Source organism: Scleropages formosus, chromosome 3 (genome assembly GCF_900964775.1).
Source record: "Scleropages formosus chromosome 3, fSclFor1.1, whole genome shotgun sequence".
Classification (NCBI taxonomy): Eukaryota; Metazoa; Chordata; class Actinopteri; order Osteoglossiformes; family Osteoglossidae; genus Scleropages; species Scleropages formosus.
Window position 1 is genome coordinate 20639814 of NC_041808.1, and position 25031 is coordinate 20664844.

Consider the following 25031-nt stretch of genomic DNA (forward strand, 5'->3'; position numbering starts at 1 on the left):
ACACCTATGTACAAGCGTTCTGCAAGCTTTCATTAGCGTTCCTTAAAAAGTTTCAACGGCAGTGAATATCTTACTAGGAAATCCCACAGCTCGCCTCAGGCACTGTAATTGCTACCCACGGTGCTTCTTGCTTCAGGCCCCAACCCAAAAATATCAAGGCTCCTACTTCTGAAACAGAGACTGTGAGACACTTGCGGGACTTTGCTTGGGCACAACTCAGGAAGAGTGGCTCTTGTGCTGCGCTCCTGACCGTGTCGAATTTTTCCGTTATGCGACCCTGCATCACTTGTTAGAAGAACTGAGTGTAAAAGACCACAGAAGATCACTGCGACATTTATACGTGTTCTGGAATAAGGTGCTTTGCAGCATATTTTCATTCATCACTACGCTGCCAATGAGTGGAACGACTGTGAGTGCAAACATTAGAAAAACGTTAAGGCAAACAGTGTCCAGGGAATGCGTTCATTCACCTGGCTTGTTGAGAATTATTCCTCATCATCTGATTTAATACAAAGGTCTTTATGCTGAAACACCCCGTTACGATTTAGTGGATGAAAAGAAAAAGCAGAAGAGATAAGCAGCTAAAGAAATACAGAATTTGTTTCCGAATGTTAAGCTGATTAAACTATGCGCAGGCAGCTCACCTGCTCTTTGAAAAGTGAAGAATACACTCCCCAGGTGCCCTAATGCCTTCTCCAGATTAAAATCGTCTCTCTCTTAATTCTGTCTTCTTAGAGCGGAATTTCATTCTTTTTTTTTAACCAACTCTCCTTAATCCCATCAGAAACATCACCAATAGTTCATGGATGGAATACTGCAGGAAGTATTAATTTCCATGTGACAGAAACAACACTGCATGAATATTTTTTTGTGTTTCAGCTTGTCGGGGGCAGAAAAAAAGCAGATTGATGAAAGGTATCCAGCCGCTCGAAAGCAATTAGTTGACCAGAGTCTCGTCATTGGAGGTCAGGATCTCAGCTCCTGTTCTCATACATTTCATTTTTATCAGGGAGCTTTTAAAAGCAGCTGCCTCATGCAGGGGTCTGGAACCCAGGTCCCATTCACTCAGGTCAGACGTAGATGCACACAGGAGCCCCACAGGCTGCAAAAATGGTTTGGGAGAAAAGACTGCAGGGCACTGGGGTTTGCCATTCATCTGAATAACACTCCTTTCTTCTAAAGTGCATTTTAAATTGACTCAAAATTTTACCATTCCCTGAAAAAGTAAGGACTGTTTCATTTGTATTTTGCGTGTCTGTTTGTGACAGAAAGAGAGATGGAGAAAGAATATATAGCTTTTCCTAAAGTGTGGACAAAAGGCAGAAGTGACATATATCTGCAGTGCCAGATCTGTACCGATGACCACAACATCTTCTTTGCACCACAGAAACAAACGTGTGGTCCTTATCCTGGAATAAACCTCTGATGCATTTAAATTCTCTCCTGACCTTTCCCAGTAGCAGCAATATTAGAAAGGTAGAGCAGCCTGCTTATTTTCACAAACCATTTACACTTCCTCTAAGCCTGACTCATAACTGTCTGTCCCTTTATTAAGCTGCATGGAGCAGTGTATTTGGAGAGTATATTTCACCTCAAACAGGTAGAGGAAGAACCTCATCTACAAGCTTTCATTGCTTTCAGTGTGGTGTTGTCATAGCACATGCCTATCTGGTTAACTTCATAATGAAATAGTAATATCAATTGTAATGTGGCACACAGTCACGCCCACCTCTGGGATTGTTGGCTGGGCCTGACTGATGAAGTGCAGGTGTATCAATACTTGTTAAATGGACTCTCGGAGGATAAGGGGTGTCACACTGTGGAGCTTAGAGCTGTTGTGGGTGTAGATGCTGCCCATCAGTTTTGGTTCATGCTGCTGTACATTCATCTCACTGATTGTTTTATTCTCTTTAATAAAATCTGTACACTGTATTGCCTCATACCTGGTTACTCCACAAAACCAAAAAAAAAAAAATTTGAAGCTTAGACTTTATCTAGAAAAAATGGCTTGGAAAAAAAATTATTGGTACCCAGAAATCAGAACTTAGTTTAGTACTGAGTTGCACAGCCTACATGTACAGTATGTTACAACGCAGCTCTGGTTTCAGTTGGGGGTTCAGTGAAAAATAAAAGACATGCATCCTCTTCCACAAAGAGCCCATCAGTGCAGAGAGAAAATCAGACAAAGTCCATCCTTCATCAGGGATGATGTCAGTCTAAGTGAGAGAGCATGTTGGGTATCCAGGAAACAATCGAGCAGCACTATTAAAACTTAATGGTAGTTAAAGGGGCAGTTAAAGGTGGCCACCATTCAAGCAGAAGACAAGAGCAGTGAATATGTTGTCTGTTTTATGTTTTGGGAATCCTTGCCAGGTACCAAAGCCCTTTACACTCACCTTAGAAAGTCTGAAGGTATCTAGATATACTTGTTTTATTTCCGTAGCAACAGAAAATAGCAATGAAGATGCAAACACATGGAGATACATTTGCATGTATAGATATGTGTTTGTATATTGTGTATGTATTAAAATCAAAAATACAAACCCATTAAAGTTATGTTAGCACTATTGGCAGACAGCCATGAGAAAAATTCATCTGAAGTTACGTAGATATTTCCAAATCAGTATACAAATTTTTTATGCATTTCTGATTGATTAATTTTGGCCACAGGCTTTTTTAAAAAAAAAAAAATACATTGCAAAATTAATCTTGCTAATCATTTCCATTAAATATTTTTGGGACCGTAGCTTGTTTAAAAAGACTGAAATTTGTCTAAAAATAGTAAGTTTCTTGGCAATATCTGCTGACGGCTCAGTAACTTAATATGCCAGAATTTGAAATATCTAGGAAAAACAACTGGAGTATGGAGAAAAAAGAATTGTCACATCTTATTTATTGTCAAGGTGTTCATTGTGCCAGTTTGGCAAGAGTGATGAGACAGTGCTTTGCCCGAGGCAGCGCAGAGAGCTAGCGACTGTGCCAGGATGAGAGACGCACCCCACTAACTCCTGCTAACTCCCTCCCCTCCCCGCCATTCGTCTCTGAGCCTGAGATGTTGTGCGAGTGCCTGCGAGCGAGTGGGTCATACATGAAGAGACAGCATTCACCTGTACGCCTGCCGCACAAGGCCATCAACGAGGAAGCCAGCCCATCAGGACGTCGAATGAAACAGTAGCTCTCTTATGTTATTTAACAAACTTTAGAATAACTTCTGGAGCCAACATGGGAAACGTTGACATGCCAATCACATCTATATTCTGTACTTTTCAGGTCTGGATCTAACTTTACAAACACAAAGTTACGTCTCTTCGAGATTACATCTCCCAGACCCACTGACCCATTGGTTTCTCTCCGTGCCTCAGCTGTGCGAACTCTCTTGATATGGCTCAAAAGGAAACACGCCTGGCCTTTCCAAAGCTTGGTGACAGGAGGCAGAAGCCCCTCTGGCAGGATACAAAGTGCAAGCCTGACCAAAGCATATCACTCATGAGGTGCAATCCGCACTCTGGCAGAGATATCGGGATCACTCTGTCAGGGTGACAGGGTTATCGGGGACACTGTGAACGCCAATCACACAGAACCAAAACATTAAAGTGCCGCTTATCAACGCAACATTATATACAGCCTATTTTAACTCATATTATTCCCTTAAATTTGTACACAGCAATGTTCATAATACAGTCCTCCCCCACCTTATGAAAGTAATTTACTCATGATAAAAACCCTTTCTATTGCAGATTCTAAGTCAAAGATGTAAATACCATTTGCTTCAGTGGTAAAAATTGGCAGGCATTTCTGAGCCCCCAAAATTGGTACCACAAAATCCCACTAAAACTGACACAGTTATTGCAGTAGTTAATGTTAGATATCTTAGCACAGTATAAGCAGGCAGCTTCCCTTCATTAATGACCCTATAATACTGTAAGGCTGTTAACCTCCGCTCATTCAGCTCTGTCATACTTATTGCATAATGTACACTTAACAAATGCTCACAAATAAAAATCCACACATATGATGCTCTTCTATGTTCATGTATAACGTTATTACTTCAACGTTTAATGCAAATCAGAACAAAACACTAAAGACAAAAGAAAACAACGAAAAGAATTCAAATGAATTCACACCCATCAAATAAGATGACAGAGTTTGGAGAGTCCAAACAGGAATCATGATTACCGAGATTATAACAGGTGAAACTACCAAGCAAGAGCTAATAGAGCGAAATGAGCACAGCATAGTTTTTCCCTACTCAGGTAAGAGGAGCACAAAATCTAAATTGGTCCTCATAAACTCAAAGAAATGCCTCATAAGCTGAAGAAGGGTTGTTAAATGAAACTCCTCATAAAACTTGTTGTAACCCAAATGGGCCTGTTTTAGGCTATGACTTTATATAGACCCCAGCTAGACCACATTTTTTCAGGATTTAAAAAATCTCAGTTCTGTCACAGCTGAAAAGTGTTGACCTAGAACACTCTTGTGCACGTGCAAAAAAAAAAAAAAACAAATTCAGAATCATTCAGCAACATGTTTAAAATACCTTGCAGCTACTAAAAGCAGAAGTAATTAACTTTGTTTTATTTTATGACATATAAGCCACTTAGATCCCCAGTTTCCTCTGTTTACACAGACCCATTTGTAATCCTAACTTGTTTATCACTGTTTTCTGTGTTTCATTATTCTTTTTTAATCATAAAAGTTACAACAGCCTGGAAGCATGTATGGGATTTTGGCTTTATCTAATGAAACAGGCACAGAGCATTTCATATTGGGGAATTTAAACTGTGTCCCAACCCCCTACCCCTCATTCCTTTCTACCCTTGGCAAGGGTGCCAAGTTGCTGGTCTCCAAGTAAATCTGCCCCCTGGAAATTTATAATTAATAATGATGCAACATGTCACAGACAAGCAAACAGTGCAATTGCTTTTGCTCTAGCCCTGTAAAATGTGCAACCAATTGTGAAAGCTTTCGAAATGCGTTGTGCTTATGGATGCAACACAGAATGCCACACAAGTGATTCTACTGAGGACAAAGCCACCAGCCAGTGCGCTCATAAACGAGAATTCATGCAGTGCGTGCAATGCCCTTGTTGTCCTGATCTGGTGTCTGCAAGTGCAGATTGCCAGCAAGAAATGGATGAGTACTAAACAGCAAATAAGCACACCCACAGCGACTCTTCAAATTTTGCTTTAAAGTGGGGGCATTGAGAAGAATCACTGAGTACTGAACATCTCCTGCAATGACATCCCATTGCAATCCACAAAGTTCCCAATTATATGGGCAGGAACACACTCAAATGAAACTGGATGACGGTGCATCATTGCTCTCTAAATGGACTGAAAGGAAGACAGTGGTAGGAAATGAGAACCCGAAGCCGTCGATGAGGACAAAAGGATGCCAGAATGACAAACCACCCAAGTGACAGAGGCTTGAGTGAAACAGCCAAGAAACAAAGTCCCTGAAGATGATAGAACTCATTCAAAAGATCTCAAGTGGTGGCAATTGTAGCACCCTCCTCTGCAATTATTGAAATGATGTGGCTTTTCAGATGGTGGAATGTAAAAGACATCAGCCTGTGCGACATTCACACCAAATGTGCTTAACACTGACAACGCTGTGGCCATTACCTGATTCTTTCCTCAGCCACAGCTCTATTAATGATCCTCATGTCACCTGAGTGAACACCAGTATAAATAAAAATGCTGGAGTTTCCTCCAGACAATTTAACTTAACTGACAGTAACAAGTACTAGAATTTCCATTTCCTTTATAGTTGGGGGAAAAGAAAGATTATATTAATGTCAGCTGGGTATAGCCCATTTAGAAAAACCCATTTTCCATTAGTCAATCATAATGTTCCCAGTTTAGGAATTTGAGTAGTCTGTTGTCAGCAATGGGAATAATAGATTTGTTTTTGCATTCTGTATATGACACTTTCTCACTGACAGTCACATTTAATATATTTCTATTTATTTTTTTGTGTATTTATTTATTGTTTATCATGGGCTGACAGTCTTGTAGAGCATCTATTAGCTGTGGGCGGTAGAAGTGTAATAAGTAGAATATTAAGGTACAAATCGGAAGCAAGGATACATTTACAACAAAGTTTTTCGTTGGGTGTGTACCTGCAGGGATGGTCAGTGGGATCTGTTAGTTTTTGTTTTTTCACCATCTGAACATACGTAACACCGACTGCTGCCTCACTTTCTGTTTATTGAAAGATGCTCTTCCCCTGTGATTGGTTGTGATGGGCCAACATTTCTTCTGAAGTGTTTGGTTCAAGTTTGTGTCTCTGCTGGAGGCCCAGTAGCAATCCAAATACAAACATATTCCAGCATGGACAGCAGAATTGGAAATGTCAGGTAGGATGTTTTATGCTACTTAAATTCAAAAAACTCCAGTTTGTCAGAGATAGATTCATTCATTCATTCATTCATTCATCCATTCATCCTTTCATTCATTTATATTAGGAGTGATTTCCTGTTTGTAAAATTACTATACAGTGCCTTCCTCATCCCCAAAATGCAATCCAGATTTCACCAAAATATGAAAAACGGTGATAATGTCTGGAATTAACGGTTCCAGAAAATGGATTGACTGACATTAAGTCAATGTAAATAACACTGAATAAGAAACTGGTGTGTCACGATGTATAAATTATAATGATTTATGTGACCATACAGTAAAGGATAACACCTTATAGGCAATGTAACAGGATTTGTCATTTGCCTCATGATCAACACAACAATGAAAAGAAATTAAGACATTTAAAAATAAATGACTACCCAAACGTGTTTGATTATAGTATTCACTGCTCTCATTGGTTGCAATAAATAATGTAGTGCTTAGACCTGTCACCTTGCAATATGAAGATTTTCATTTTGAAACCCACACTTACTGCTGTACCCTGAATTGGTACAGCAAACAATAGCTTGCAATGTTTGTAAAGCTGATTATTTATTGTCTATCCTCATTGTCACCTTGGAGAAAGGTGTTACTTAAGTAAAGATTAATAACATTGATTAATTTTGTAATATTTATGTAAAGGAGGATCATGATTGTGACGGCCTTGTGGGCTAGTTGGCTAGTAACCCTGTGCTTTAGTGAAGCTTCATAAAAATTATGTGCACAGATCAGTGATAATTCTATACTGCACATAGTGCTGTGATAATATGTTACTATGTTAATATGCAGCAGGACAAATGAAGTTCAACTGGAAATACTGTAACAACTTTTCATATTTCAATATAAAATGTTCCACAATGCAAAGAATTAAAGGCAGTTGCATGCATGACCTCAATTTATGCATCTGAAAATCACTATTTGAAGTGCATATGGGCACAGAACAAAGTTTACTGCCTTGGCTACAGCAGTCTCAGCAGACAGGACACGCTAGTATACTATGCCAGCCGTACCCTAGCATGCAAGTGGCATGGGACTGAACGCTGAATCATCTGTGTTCCAGGTCCTGGTAAGCAGAAAATGAGCTTTTTACCGAGCAGTGGAGCGAACACATTGCATTCACACACAAGGGGAAACGTTACCCCCTCAAGAGTGCATCTGAGAAATGCTTAATTTTACAGAGGCACGAACACAGTCAGCATATGCCTAAGGGCCTTATGGGTTACTACTGGGCAACCCAGGTGGGACCGAACAACTTTTGTCCCCATTTCCTTCATGGGCCCTCTATGCACATGTCTGCATATGGTGCACTGATAAGGTCAAAATGAAATACAGGTGGACCCTTTGTGCACACACACTAGGGTCTACTTAGACTATGTGTGGGATACTTGCAGTTTTCACAAAGGGTGCTCAAAGGCACTCGCACGTTTCCCACCTGTGATGTAGTGTAAAACATGGACATGTTCGCGGGGAAAGGATGTCATGAGATGTATTTATCTCTTAATTTTTTCCTGCAAGATACAATGCCATGTGAAAGCATGTCTGAGCCAAATGACCTTCAATAAGACAAAAATTGAGAGAATCAAACTTTAATTAAATGGAACAAGAAAATGTGTTTGAGAAAATCATAACCAAAAAAAAAAAACATAAGGAGTTTGGAATTTTGGGAAAGTACTGCCATCTTTGTTTGCCTTTTAGCCATGGCCTACTTAAACACACACTTACATACACTGTACATATACAGGCTGTGGCTGAAAGGCATGATATGAGTTCCTTAGAATTAAGCACAGAATGTAAAACTCCCTCCCTAAGTACACAGTGCTCGGTTATACATGGTTAGGCTAACATCCCACTTAATTAGAGAAATGAATAATCACACATTGCTGGTTTAGTGGCACTTTTCCTGTGCAATTAATTTAATAGTTTAATAAACCTGATGGCCTCCAGTCACTTTCCTATGCAGAAGCAAAACAGTAACTGGAAAAAAAAGTGTGTGTAAGCATAGCTGCGTGTGTGTGTTAAGAATGATTCCTCCAAATAAGCAGACTTATCAGGACCCTGTGGTCTGAGTCTTGATTTGAGCGATAAAGTACATTTATAAAGCCAGCTAGGGATCATTCAAATTCCGATTAGTCAGTTTGAAAATTTTAAAAATAATAATGACATTTACCAGTGGCTGTAATGGATGAATACAGCTCCAGTTATCTTGACCCTGCTTTGTTATTCTCATATCTTATATAAATCAGTAATAGTCACTGGTGTTTGAAAGTGACGCATTTCCTGTTGATGAAACTCTAGAATATAGCTGCCTTTTTTTTTTATTTAAATATAATGCAGTTTCATTGCAATTAACTGCATGGTTATGAGTCATTGTTTATATTTGTCATTTCTCTAATAGACACTCAGGCAAAGGCCCTGGTCCTCAGGGGAAAATGTGTTGGTGGTTGTGGCAGCAGAGCTGAGGTTTGCCTGCAAGCCTTCTGCTGTTATTGACAACTACACTCACCCCGTGGGTGTGGGCACCATATGTGTCTGCTTCTTACTGGGAGCTGCTATTCAATTTTGGGGTGGGGGGAGGGGGCGGCGGCGCTGTGTAAATAGTCGTTCAAGCTGGCCTGTACCTACGGCCTGCCCACTGGGGGGGGGGGGTTGGGCGAACCGAGCTATTAAAACCCTTTCCGTGAGCAATAAGAACAGACCTTGTCTCTGCCGTAATATTCAAATTCCTGGGACTAGAGCACAAATGACTCCAGCGGGCTGCAACGACCAAGATTCCTTGCTGCACTCTTGTAAGATGGATTTCTGTGCACGGAGCACCTCCTTCACTCCCATTACATATGCATACTGGAAAGAGATTACATACTTATCTGCCACTTTCAAAACGGCAAATGGGTCTGGTGGGTGCAACTCGGCTGTGCAACAGGGTGGTGCGTTTCCTTTGGTGCCATAGAAATACCACCTTGAAGAAACCGGTCGAGAACGTTGCAGCAGCATGGCCTCTTTCCAAATTGGCTGTTGGAGAATGTTTTTATTTGCATGAATTTTAACAGATGAGAACAAAAGGTCAGCACAGAGCCCCACCTCCAGCAGAGGACAACAGATTACTGGGAGCCTTTCTTACTCAGAGGCCTGGAAAATCTTATTTGCTAAACCTAGCCTCTGATGTGAACAGATGTAAGGGCGATAAAATGTCACTTTAATCAGCAATAATGAAGCATGCAGAGAACCCTCTTCCCTTAATTGAAGCATTTTATATCTATTGTATTTGTGTGTTGGATGAAGTTGAAGAAACAAGCCAACCACATATTGTACAGTGCATCTACACGCAAACTCATTTTTGTCACATTTTTAAATCACAGTGATGGTTAAAAAAAAAAACAACAAATTTTTCAAGTTTTGCAAGGAAAGTAAACCCTTCTTGTTCACCTTAAAACAGCAAGCTTATTAGTGGTATTATAAGTTATACACCAAATCCAGGGTTTTGCCGCTGTTACAACTCGAAGCGTCTAGGGGTGACTAGGGTGTAACATCAGGTGAGTGGTGACGGTAACAAGGAAGTGCTTAAGTGCAAGTTCTTTTAACTGTGATAATTGATGCAGATATTCAGGTGACTATTTACAATATTTAGAGAAGACAAAGACACTTTCCAGGGAAAAAGGAAAGAAGACAGTGCCAAAGAAAAGAGCTTAGGAAAACCAAACTAAACTGTCTCAAGCTGTTAGGGTACTCTAGCTATAACAAAGCAAAATAAAAGGAGCTTCAGCATCTAGGATGCCCTAACAAACCTACTCTATCTACCAAAAATCAAAAGTAAAGGGAGTGGCACCCACCTCTTCCCTAATGTGTTTACGCAGGCTGCTGAAACCTATATGTGTTGGAACTGTACACCATGTGATGTAGTTACCTGTCCACTTTTTCCTCCAAGACAACAACACAAAGTCAATAAGCAATTAATCATAACAATAAAAACCAAGGGAAAAAATGACAACGCAAACAAAGCAACAGAGATGATAAGCCAAGCACAAGTGTCATGAGACAAAAGTCTGGGTTTCCTGGCAAATGGTGGGGTTTTTAAAATGGCAGAGCCTGGAGGTGATTAGACCAAAGGAACTAACAACAGGACTGATGATGATGGACGGGGATGACAACCAATGGTACACAACGGACCTGTACAGGAACCAAAAATACACAAACACAAAGAGGAATAACAAACACATGGAAAACCTGTACGTAGACGTTACGCACGCACTCACACACAAAGAAAGTCGCTCTCAGTCTCCAAACACATCTCCTCACCTTTCAGATGTACAAGATTACTGCTGCCAAAAGAAATAATCTTTTTCATTCTTTCCTAAACTAATTTTAATGTGAGTGAACATACATCATGTTCCACTTGCTCAGTAATAACCGAGGTTACCAGAACAATAGATGAAAAAAACTACTTTACCAGACCAACAGAGATGAAAAGTCACAGAAATGCCCCTGTCTATTATCTCAAATAACAATTAACTTAAAATATTTGGGTTTGTGCTTATACATTTACAGTAGCAAAGCCTTTTTTTAATTTATTTTTATTTATTGCAATGCATGTTTTCATTGCAGCTAATGAATTAAATGAAGCTCCCTTGATATGTCATTTAGCCACTGCGAGTCACCCTCAGCCATTTAATATCAAGACTATTTGTATCCTTTCAGAAAGGATCCAGCCAAGTAGAAATGAAGCAAGGAATTAAAAAGACATTTTAAGCCAGATGAATTAGTGAAGCAAAAGTGGAGACCACTTCATAAAAATCACAAGATTCACATACCTGTAACAGGTTTTAGAACAATGATCATTGAGCAACAGCCAGTACACTCGTGTTGTGCCCCCCATGATTGAGGTACTTACTCTGAACTGAATAAGAATACTCTGCAGTATGAAGTGGTAAATCACTGCAAAGTTGGTTATGTGACACTGTAATTTTTAGATAAATAAAAGTCAATTATGGGCTGATGCATTACCTAGAAAACTGATGAGAAATTTGGGGATAATTAGTGTTTTACAGTTAAAACTTATAACTTTATAAATTTGATCATTTTGTTTTGCTTTTTGCTTTCGATTGTTGCACATCCTTGAGTCTGAAAAGGTATTTTACAAATAATTTTGATTTTTAAAAATTACTATAGATAATGAGTCATTTCCATGAGCACATGCTAGTCGCAGGGGAACAGTGGTACCGTGGTGGCATGGCATCGTGGGTTTGGCTATATCTTGCTCTCTGGCAGGTCTGGGGTTTGAGTCCCACTTGGAGTGCTTTGTGATGGACTGGTGTCCTCTCCTGGGTGTGTCCTCTTATGCCTGGTGTTGCTGGGTTAGGCTCTGGCTTGCCTTGGGACAAGCTGCTTCAACCAATGTGGGTGTTAGTAGCTATCATAAAACCTGCTTAGAAATATTGGAATTTTTACATTAAGTCATAAAAGAAAAAGCCACAGCCTGATACCTCTCAAGTTTTTATGCTTAAGGCCGCATATAAACTGATTGTACACACAGAATATGACGATAATGATTTGAGACACAAAACACACAGTCCTAGTAATCTGCAGCCAAATATTCTTTTAGTATAGTCTCATGTGTAATTGCTAAGGCCTGCCATTGTTTGGAGTGAGCGAAGATATATATTAAAACACAAATTGAGTGAAAAACAGGGGTTATTTGCCTTTAATCTTGATTTCTAATCTATCAGTCAAGCATGTCCACAAATTCGTCTCTGTTTTAGCAACAGCACATGAAGGAACATCAATCTGTGTGCTGTCAGTTTTCATCAGTATCAAGCCATTCCTCTTTCTGAACCTTTCAGAAAGAGATAAAAAAAACCAACTGATGGCTAATTAGATGTCAGAAAAGAAAATGACACATTTGGTCTATATGTGGAAGAAATTATTGTTATGACAAACAATCCCCCAACAGACAGCAAAATTAAGATATGTGGTTTTTCTTTTAAAACTACAAGGCACATGTTTGGAACTACATTCAAATCAAGTGCACTTTTTTATTTCAAAAACAAGGCAGATTTATTATTCTTTTTTTTTTTTTCCTTCCTTGAAACAAGGGCATTTAGTAATTGCTCTCCCAAGGCTATTGTCACACCATGCTAATACGGCTGTGCTATAAACAGATATGCACATTGCCTTAATGCACACTGGATTTTTATTTAAAGAAATATATTGTTGCAGCTCATTATATGATCCAATCTGCTGTAACAATACATCAGATGCAACCTGTGATACAATATTCAACATGTTTATATTACACATACTGTGAGAGGACCAAACTGCTTTGTGTATCTAGTTCAGTGTTCACATTGAGCTACTCAATAGGCAATGAATTTGAAATACTGATAAAATTAATATGGAACAAAAATACTGTATCAGTTTTGAGTGAGAACTCTTGGATATGTCACAAAACACCAGTCTCATTAGTACCACACAGACACACACATTGGCTGAAACCACTTGTCTCAAGCAGGGTCTCGACAAACCGGAGCCTAACCCGGCAAGATAGGGAGTAAGGCTTGAGGGGGGAGGCTTGAGGGGGGAGGGGACACACCGCCAGTATGACGAGACGCCAGTCCATCATAAGGCACTCCCCGCCCCCCCTCGTTAGTACCATTTTGTTATTTTTATGCTAATTTTCAATCATATTTATTTACTATGCATTAATTAGCTGGCTAGCAGATGCCTTTATTCAAAATATTTGCCACGGTGAATTACTGGCATGCTGCTTCACTTTTGAACAGGAGGAAAGACCCTCTGGATTTCCAACCCTGTACCGCATATTTATGCCACTTTGCTTATTTTCAAGAAGGGCTATGTCCATCATTGCCTGATGGTAGGGGGCATTCTCATAGGTCTGAAATTTTAGTTACAGAAACCAACACCCTGCACACAGGACAAGGGGTTCAGCTCTTCCCACAGAGGAAACATAATGGCTGCAAAGGTTTTCATTTCTTCTGAAATTGAACTTAAATAACTACATATGAATTTTGTGCATACAGGACATATTTATTCTCACAGAGGTTTAAACTCACAGAAATCTGTATTATACTCTGTGCGGTATGTGCTATAATAAATGTCACATGAATAAATTTATGAAATACAAGGACAGATGTACTGGGCTGGTATTTAAAATGAGTGCACACCATGCTTTTCTGAGACCTTAATAACAGTTCTTAAAATAATTTTATATGTGAGCCCATTGATTTTGTAATCGTCAGAATCTTCAACCCAATCCAATATCTATACTGAATAAGATTATGCATTTTAATATTTAAATTTCAATGGGGCAGTGGTAAAAAATTAAAAAATGGACAGATATCGCATACTAATGTAACCATGTACACTGTTGTATAAACCACAAAGTTATCATGTGTTAAAATCAGAAGGCAACAAAATCAATCCTTAATATTGCAATTTTGTAAATTAATTTTCCTCCAATTCTATTTTCTCTTGTATCAGTTTTTTTTTTTTTTTTTTGTTAAATCTCTTTTGACAGATCCATACATTGCAATAAAGGAGCAATTTATTGAAGCCAGAGATCTATAGTAGGTTTCTTTTTTCACAGCAACATAGACATACAAATAGTATACTGAGAAACTGCAAATACAATGAGACAAACTTACAAACAAAACTGGGACCAGGAGTGTGACCATAACATGAATTCTTTTTAAATCCAAAAAATACATCACAATCAGTGAAAACTGAAGAAGACATTCATCAGATGCTTTACTCCAAAGCGCCTTACAATGTCAAGCTATGTACAATGATGTTCCTATTTAGAGAGCTAGGTACCTTTTACTACAGCAATTCAGAGGAAGTAATTCACTCAAGGGCACTACAGCAGAAGCTGAGATTTAAATTTGTGACCACTGAGTCCAAAGGTGGTTGTTCTAACCTCTACTGTACATACGTATTTCATGTAAAAATGAATCATCACAGGCCAGTCGCACACACAGGGCAATTTTGAGTCACCAATTTATGTGAAACATACAGTATGTCTTGGAACTGTAGGAGAAAAATAGAGCACTCAGGGTAAACTTGCATGAACACAGGGAGAACATACAAACTCCGCATAGTATGAGCTGGATTTGAATCCATGCCCAACTCCAACCACCCAGAGCTTTGAGGCACCAGTGTTACTGACTGGTTCACTGTGCTACCGCACTGGCTGCAAATTTATATCTAAAAAGAGTTTTCTAATGTCTTGCATCCCTTTTTTTTATTCAAAAGCTCCTTTCAAGTGAAAAACCCTAGATATTGTGGCAAAGCTCATACGGTCAAAATTGGTCTGATGGTACAGCTTTAATAAACTGTGATATGGATATGGAACGTTACTAGGGAAGTTGTTATTAGCTTTTTAATACCCCAGATGCAGCCATTTTCAAGTCTTGTCTACAATCTGTTATGAAAGCAAAGTCATCCCATTTGGAAGGCTTAAAAAAAGAATGCATAGCAGTCCACTGAGAAAAAAAATCACCATCAGTGTTTTATTTTTACACACGACACAGCTTAGCTTTACTAGTTGCTTTTCTTTGGTCATTACTGCTCATTAAGCATCATGCCAACCATAGTGCCCTGCACTCTGTCACATGAGCAGCTTGAAAATTACTCGTTCCCACTTTTAAAGACACCTGGTAAAAATTTTAAATACACCAAATAAAGAGAAGAAAATGAACAATATGGTGGCCGCTTTTGGGGTTTGGAATAAACTGTGTGGTTCAGCAGTACAATAGCAGTACTTTTGAATGGGAACAAACCCCAGAAAAACTGGAAACTGCAACAGGAAAACTCCACATGCAGGTAATACAAAGAGCTTAACACAGTCTGGCAGGGCACATGGCAGAAAAGGGATTGCTGGAGTGCTGGAGTGTTCGCATTCACAGGTTGCTCTGAATTGGGAAGCACTTCCATGGCAGCAGCAACATCTTCTGCCTCATGTTCCTGCCACATGGAGAGGCTCTGGGGCTCTTCGCTCACGTGGCAATTCCCCATAGGCTGCTGAACCACCTGCTCCTGCTCATGCAGAGGCAACTCCCCGATCATCCTGATGCTGATAGTACAATATCAGAGATATTGGACTCACACCTGAATAATCTGAATAATATCAGAAACACAGGCAGCAACAACCCTACTGACTCAGGACCCTTCAATTGGCCTTTATTGCCTGAACTATGGAAACATCGAGGCTGTGCAGCGTTCAGCACTAATATTATCAAAATACATAGTGGACTAGATGCCTTAATTATCTTTGCCTCTAGTCAATGGATCACCATACTTATGGGAAAGATGGCTGACCTAGAACAATGAGTTGCTCAGTTTTCAGTAATGGAAGGAAAATAAAAGTAAAAACAAAGGAAGAAAAAAGACAGGTGGATTGAGTCTCAAGAGAGGAACTATTCAGCCCGATATTACTATGTTTATTTTTTGCTTGCTTAATAGAAAAAAGGGGATCGTTTCATTTGAGTCACTCTTCGTGAACGTGCCATCCCTGGCAGCCGTGCTGCGGCAGCCCGACGCTTCTTCAGCAGATGGGAGGCTGAAGACTCCTGCTTCTTCAAGAGCACTCCACAAGGAGGCAAGTGCAAGTATAAGTGATCTGGAACCTGCCACAGTATTTTGCTTTACAGACTGGAAAAAGTCAGAGTTTACAATTTCAATATCTTAACAATGGTTTTTACTGCATTTTTGAAATTATCTTTATAGAAACTTTTACAATATCATCCCGTCTTGGGTGTGTCCCCTCCCCCTCCAGCCTTGCACCCTGTGTTGCCAGGTTAGGCTCCCCGTGACTCCATATGGGACAAGCAGTTTCGGGCGATGTCTGTTTTCTAATACGGAAACTTGAATTAATTGTGTTTCATTGTATGCTTCCACGTTTAGCCCAATATAAAAACCTATTGGCCTTTAATTATTCATCCTGGCAGCTTGAATTACTTGATCTTACTTGATTTAAAAATGCCCCAGAATCAAGTGGAGGATGGACTCATGCTGAACTTTAGAGGGTTGTTAACCTTAAGGTATTCAGTAATAAATGTATCCAGCTGTTTAATACAGTAAAATGCAACCTACATGAGTCAACTTAGATTGAACTGTGTGCTAAGCAGATTAAGAACAGAAAACAGAGGGAGGTAAAATATCAGTATTGTCTGTGCCAGTGAAAAAAGAGCTACCGAAAGAATTTAAACAATATGGTCCTCTCATACTCTGCGCACTACTTAAGAATTGTTTTATATAGCAAAAGATATACAATAAGCATGGCTCATACTCTACTTATATTTGGAGAAGAAAGCCAATTAAAGATCAGCACAGGACTGAGTCAGATAAAATTTTGCAAAGCTGAATTCTTCCGTATCTCTTAGTCCTTGACTGAATAGTCTGTTTTGATGGCTTTTAATGGCAAATCATTTTTCTTCCCAAAAAACTGAATTACACAAGGTCTCATGAGAAGCTCTAGGTGCCGCTTTTCATTCAGTTTTGCTGTTCAGCCAAAGTACTTTAATTCGTTTAACTGATGCTTTTCACCACAGCAATTTACAGTGTCATTACATTGATTTTCGGATTTATGCAAGAGGGTAATTTTTACTGTATCAATTTAGGGTAAATACCTTTCTCAAGAGTTCTACAGCAAGAGGAGGCATCAAGCCTGAGTGTTTTGAGCACAAGACAGAACTTCTGACCTCTGTGCTACCTACTGTGATCAACCCGCAGCATACAGCATTCTCCAAGTGGTACATCGACTGAAGAGTTAATAAAGAACAGTCACAAGTGAAAATGCAGAAAAGCAAACCTGTTCACCTGGTCAGCTTATGACAATATTTGCAAGGCTTGTAAAGCCATAACAGGTAACAACACACATTGCGTTGCAGCCACATTGTTGCTAAAGCAATCAACTTGCATAAGCAAATATTACAACAATCAATCTGATCCACCAGTTGCACATTAAATATTAAAAGCATCTGTTGATAGAAATGCGTACAAAGCATGAAAACATTTCTGAAGAGGAAAAACTCAGGAGTACTAAATAATTCAGTAATTTCTTGCCATGTTGGCCTTCAGTATTGAAAAAAGAAATATCCATTGCCTCTGTGGTGTCAGATAGAGTCTAGGAAGATGATGAATTTATGATATGATAGAAAAATTATGATGTGCAAAATTTAGTCTCAAACTTAATAAATTCAAAAGTCATCATTCAAGTTCAAATTCGAGCATTCAAAAACAACAAATCAATTAATTAACATGGTTTTGTGGAAAAGTCTGCTCACAGTCTTTCCAGGAAAAAAAATTACAAGCGTTATTGTCCAGGTGAAGGACAGCACCACAGCAAAAAAAACTGTAGCATAAGCAATCAGAAATCAAGAATATTTTTTCGATTCCAGATTTTGTAAATACTGCTTCTTTGTTTAAAATATAGTCTGCACCTGTAGTGTGCTCTGCAACATTTGTAAATGTCTAAGGAATGAAAATAAATTTGTGAATTTTGCAATACCTACACCTGCATGAAAAATGTATCAAGGCACATATTTCATGGTACATTTCAAGGACATCAGTTCAGCACTTAAAATCTTCTGGTTTTATTTGTTGTCAAAATGTACAACAAAATTCTCTCAGAAATTGCAGTTTCTTTTCAGTTCCAGGACAAAGTGAATCTTGGGGTGGGCCTTTTGTGAGCAACCTTCACCTCATTTTCACCTCCACAAACGGTGCAGCTACTGTCACCATGGAGTCAGCTGCTGCCATGAACCACTAATGCTGGTGCTGCATTTTTTCTATAAATAAGACATGGTAAGGCCATAAATGATTAAGTTCCCTCTATTGAGATATTAGATCCTTTAACATCAGAACACATCAAATGTGCTTCATTCATATTTTTTCTTATTTTTATTAACATTTATAGAAATGGCAAATAGACTGTTCTTTTGGGTTTGTCGTAAATTGAAATAAATGCTGTACTGCATTTCCATGGAATGCTATATACAGCAATATTTGCATTCTACAAGCATAGCAGACAAGTACTGTTTATATAAACATTTGGGTGTGATAAACTCCATAATACTGGGTGGCTGCATTAATCTCACCACCAAAAGAGATTGGGTTGGAAGTTGGACAGAAAGCCCAGAGTAAAATTTGTATTCTATTTATTCTATTTAGTGTATTTACAGAGGATAATTGGTATGGAGCAGCTATGCACCAGCCAATCAGATTGAGCTTAGTTTCCCCTCGTACTAGGACTCTGGTTTACATTAATCATAAAAGATCTCTTTTTTTTAAAATGTAAATTTATGATAAAGAGACAAGTCCAGTTAATGGCCAATGTTAAAAATAGTTAATAATAAATATAAAAATGCACTCATTACAGGGAATTGGAATGTAAATGAGATTGTTCTGAGAACTGCTATACAGGACAGTACACTTTGCAGTCCTTGAAAACAGTGGCAGTGTGCGGTCATGGAAAAGTAGGTAAAAATTTTATGATATTCAGCTGTTCCCTCAGTACAAAGAAACAATATTGCACTGGGTGACACAAGTCAATCATTGATAACTGAGCAGTGAATTCCAACTGAAAATATTATTAGTCTTGGACTAAACTGCTCACAGTCAGTATAATTTGACACACTGCCAACAAACTAATTTGTTGTACACACACATTCACGACCTACAGGGATGGTGAAAATTTAAAACAAATGAAACCTGAAATAAAAATCATGTTTGGGTTTTATGATGAAGGCAGCAGTAAAGGTGACAGTTTTGTTGTGTCCTGGTTGATTGCTAGGCAAGTTGGAACTTCACTTCTGATGGTGGGGCATACAGGTGTGGTCCAGTAGTTGAAATATAAGACAAAAATACTCAGGGGAACTTGCATTTATTCAGCACACTTTTTTCCAAAGCAACTCACAATGATTTTACCCATTTAAATTGGGGGGGGGGGGGGGGGTAATTTTACTGGAGCAATTTAGGGCAAGTACCCAAGGGTTCTACAGCTGGGATTCAAACCTGTGACCTTTGGCTCCAGAGGCAGCAGCTCTAATCAGTATTCAGAATCAGAATCAGAACGAGCTTTATTGCCAAGTATATTCACACATACAAGGAATTTGTCTTGGTGACAGAAACTTCCACAGCACAGACAGAATCCCAGACCAGCATCCCCTCACTTTAAATATGGCAGGACACTGAACTCAGTAACTGGTCCTGGTTCTGGGTCTCGAATGCCACACCCTACTGGGAAAAAAATCAAACAGATGACCACCAGTTAAGTGAGAGGTTGTAGGTATGCTTAGGGTTTTTGTTTCACCATATTATTTGATTCTTAGTGGCCTAAGGAAGAATTCATCTTCCGGTCATGAATGTCAATATTTTACACATGATGGACACAAAAAACCTATATCCAAAATGAGTGTGTAAAATTAAAACTGAAATGAGATACATAATAAAAACCTATGAACTGATGGAAACACTGACATCTGCTTTGATACCAGACACATAGAACGAGAGGTACAGAGAGACACAGAGAAACTTTCTTTTCTAACTGTGATCCTTAATTGCCCAGATGCTGATGGATGCTGGTGCCTCCACACCTCTGTCACTATTCCCTTATTTAATTAGAAAGCCCACTCTCCTGTGGAAAGAGAAACCTGGTCCTTTAAGCCAGAAACAGAACGACACATTACTGCTGTGCCCACAGGGCCCTGGCAAAACCCAGAATGGATGGCCAGGCATATTAACATTTCACTTAAATGGGTAATTACTTGCTTGCTAGCCAAATTAATGCATGAAGCAGTAATTAATAGGTAATATTCACTATTTAGGAGCCATTAGATTACCCCCAACTAATGATTTCCTTAATTAGAGGATGCAACATTTTATGTTTGCGTCTGTCATGGCATTAAAAGAGATCTACATCACATGCAATACTGCAAGATTAGGTAAAACATCCGGCTAAAGTGGATAACAGTAATGGTAATATCTCACCTCTCAGTCACTAAGCATTTTAAGCAGTGTGGGAAGAATTACTGGTTTTGCCATTTCTGATAATGTACTAGGTAATTGAGGCAGTAAAAAACACACTGGTGCCAATAACCATTTAGAATTTCAGAGAAATCATCATGGTAGAAAAATTTTAGTCTCGTGTTCAGTTGTTTGTACATGGAAAATGTCCAGGTGGCAAGTGGAATGTATAAGGCAGTCTGGTTAGATAAAAAAGTTAAACATGGCTAAGGGAATGGATTATCCACAGTCTTCTCCACATTTTTCTCTTTCAACAGGTTCTACCATCTTTTTACCAAAGCCTCTTTAGTCCATCAAACGTGCTCTGTTGAGTTCTCATTTCAAATACACAAGGATTAATGCCTCACTCTCAGCCCTCCCATCTGCGTGGAGTGGGATTAGCCTGCATGCAAATTGTGCCAAACCCCCTGGGACCTCCTGAAATAGAGATGTCGCATACAAAGCAAATTCACAAGGAATGTCAATGGGCCTCGCTCTCATTCCTGGTGTGAGATGACTCCTAGCCTGCAAAAGATTAGCCCACAACAAGTTATCAATGGTAAGATCCTTTAACACTGGGTCACAGATCTATGGCTTCACACCGGTACTAATAAACTTGCTGCACTATATGTGTATATATATATATATATATATATATATATGCTGTATATATTTATATATATACAGTGCATGGATGAGCACAGATTCTGTACAGGAAGACTTGAATCTTTTTCACTGCTGCCTGTTGTTCTTTTTTTTTTTTTTTTTCACACAGTCAGTGCTTTGCCCAAAACAAATTAATATTGTATACATTTACAGAGCTGTAAATTGAGGTGAAGCTCCTAGATCAAGGGTACAGCAGCACAGTTTGAACCAGGAACCTTCTTTTTACCAGCCTACCCTTAATGTATGCAACGTAAGCAGCATGGTTCCCTAAATACATATAAAAAATATGAAACAGTAAGTCTGTATTAGTTTAATTTTTTCCTTCTCATTTCACCCATTCACAAGAGAATACTTTCATTTTGATTGTTGACGTGACCTGGTAAGTCAACAAACCACCCCATCGTTTGTGGAATCTGTGCAACCTGCACAAAACACCTGTTTTAGTGGTAACAAGTATTTACAAACACAGCAAGCCTACATTAAGATCTGTATCTTTATGTAGTAGTATCACAACACCAAAAAAATAAAAACACATATACAGAGGTTTTCTTCTCATTTTATATGCTCCGATTAGACAGGGTTATCTGAAATTCTATTAATTTTCTCTTTTGTCTAATGTTCACATCTTCATCCCCAAGAGGGTTGGTCACTGTAGCTCTTTTCTGTCCGGCAGCTCAACATGTGTCATCTCCCCTCTTAAACTCATCCAAACATGACATCTGGGATTGACACGTCCTCTGGCAGTAACTGGACACTGATGTCCTTTGGACCTTCTTTCTTTTCCCGCTCCAGTTCTGCTTTGCATAAATTAGACTTCTTAGTTATAGATCCTCCCTACACAGATCCAATGTAATACAGAAGTAATAGACCCAGGAAGGATGGGGAGTGCTTTAACTTTTTGGAGATTTTTTTTTCTCTCTTCAGTTTACTTTTATGTTATGTCATGCCTGTTGCCTGAATTATGAACTGAATTGTAGCAAACAGTTATGTTGGTCTATTTGCCTCTGTATTTCATTACAGCACCTTATATCCTGTTATTCAATGCTCTGCATCGCTTCTTTTGAGATTACTTTGTAAAAATAAACCGAATTGAATTGAATTGCACTAAACCGAACTGCATAAATGACAAATTTGCACAGGAACAACACAAATATACACAAATTCACATATACACATACTGTATACACCATCTTGATTGATAACTGAAACATTAAGAAACTAAAAATACATTTAGATGGACCTTGTCCAAGTGATGACACTTAAGAATATACTTTTTAGCAGTTATCAGAGTCTTATGATGTATTCATTTGTTGTTCAGCATCAGGAATTAGTTTGGTTTGATCACTGGATTTCATTGCTCAGTGTACCTCTTTTCTTCCAATAAAAGCAGTCTCAGTATTCTGTCCAAGTCATGAGCTTCACCTACTTGATCTTTAATATGTTCATTACTCTGTGCTCCTATATGTTTCACATTATATTTATAAAAATACACTGTGATAATATGATGGGTAAAGTTTTCATGTAAATGCTGTTTCTTCCGTTAAAGCTAAAGACAGAAAAAAAAAACAACCCTTCTCACGTTCAAATGAGTTAACAAAACACGAACAGAAAAAGCAAAACTATACTAAAAAAGGTATTTTTGAAGTTAATGGGAGGGGCGTGGTGGCGCAGCAGGTTTGGCTGAGGCCTGCTCTGTGGTGGGTCTGGGGTTCACGTTCTGCTTGGGCCACCTTGCGGTGGACTGGTGTCCCCTCCAGGGTGTGTCCCCTTCCCCTTCAGCCTTGCGCTCTGTGTTGCCGAGTTGGGCTCTAGTTTGCCGCATCCCTGCTTGGGATAAGTGGTTGCACACAATGTGTGTGTGAAGTTAATAGTTCACGACACATAATAACTGTACTATAGCTTTTTGGCTTCAGAGTGTGGATTTGGACAAAGAGGGTGTCACTCTCTGAGACAAGAAATCAGATATTGCATCGTTGTCTGTCCCTCCTGCCCTGAACCAGGAAAAAATGATCCCTACATTCCCTCACAAATTGCTAAGTGATTCACCAACTACACCTGAACTCCTAGTAGGAAAACTAACTCTGACTTTTGGTGATGTTAAACCCTGTAATGAGGTGGTGTAAGTCTGGTCCGCCATAAGGCTTTGCAGTCCTACACTGCAGTTTCTGAAGTGTATTCACCACCTGAGAGCACTGCAGCGTCAACTATTCAACTCGCCATCCTCAAACTGCAGCAAGGAAAAAGGATGAATAGAATAAATAAATAATATAGAAGAAAGAACAACACTGACTGAAAAATACTTGACAGCCTCTCAGAGATTATGGAAAATGTTCTATTGCATAAAACACAGGTGAGCTGTTCTTCAGAGAATTCGTGTTTTTAACACATTAGTCTGCAGTCCAGTCATATGAGGTTCTGAAGGGCATGCATAATACTAACTATACATATTTTATTCATAAGCAGTTAGCAAATGTCTTTAAAGTCAGTGGTGATATTGTGAGGGTGGCTAAATGTATGGGTTTTGCCGAAATATCCACTGCATTTCCATTTATTTTAATTTTATAAGGTATGGTCAAGATATTTCATACTGTAATACTACTTTCAACCTCACAGTTTTGAATGCCATGGCTTTATTGCAGTATATTTGTTTACAGAACCTGAAAAGAATACTCAAAAAGACATTATGTGAAACACATCCTCAAAAAGATGCAGAAATTAATCATTACATAAGGTTTACACCTTTGATAAATGGGTGTCAAAGCCTGATTTTTGTGCTTATCTAAAGCGACGCATTTATTAAAAAATTATTTCCAGCTTTCTGTTTTTTTTAATATCTCTTAATAAAACATATGCTTGGTGATTAATTTGAAACAAGACTGTTTGCTTGGTCCTGACAGGTAGAATCATTTGTGTCTTTAAAGTTTCACAGATTCCACAATTCTTCAATGTAATGTGCTCACAAAGGTGTTCGCTGACACCACTTACTGCACACACCTGTGTTCTCATACAGATTTTATCTGCCACACTTGTCCTCCAATCTCAGTTCTGCCCTGAAATTAATGAGTTCCGTTCTTTTCCCCAGTCCCTGCGATAAGTGGGAGATCGGTGTCATGTCACCTGGTGAAAAGGAAAGGCATCAATCCCTGTCATGAATTAAACATAAAAACTTCCAGAGAGAGGTTTAACTTTGAGCACATGCGGCCTCAGTGTCTCAGATGAACTGTGACTGCCGGACAGATGGGCATCACATGAGAAGCTAGAGACTGGCAGCTGCCACTCTTTCACCTGATGATGAGGATGAATCACGTTGCCACCAATGACAGCAAACACTTGAATGAATGGTGATCCATCACTAAGGGCCACCTAATGTTTCATTCCCCATGTGCAACTCAGGCAAACACACATTGTCTTCAGCTGTGTGTCCTGAACGATTTCACATGGAAAATTTTGCTGACCATGGTATACAACAACCGATTCATTAAAAACACTAGAAAATAAATCAGACATACTATAAGTGACATAAAATGTCACTTTTTTGTCTGTTTGAATAGGGCATCCATATATAAGAAGACTGCATTCTGTAGTTGTCATGGGTTTCTGAAAGGGTGTAAAAACCAGCTATTGAGTCAATAAGCAAGGTTAATGGAGAAAAGAAATGTGGGACTATTGGGATGCTATTATACCACATTTAAAGCCCATGAGACCCTGTCAACATGTGATAACGAACAAGACCATTGATGACAATCAATTATGATATCATTGGACTAACTAGTGAATTTAATGAGCTATAAAAGGCTAAAAAAATGTGCATTGGCAGTGCTTGTCTCTGAGATGCTAATATAGACCTGCTGATTAAAATTAAATAGTTAAATAGTTATAGCAATCCCCTGAGATCATTTCTGAGTCAAATATCACTTCTCTGACCCTTTTTAACTGGGACTCGACTGCTTG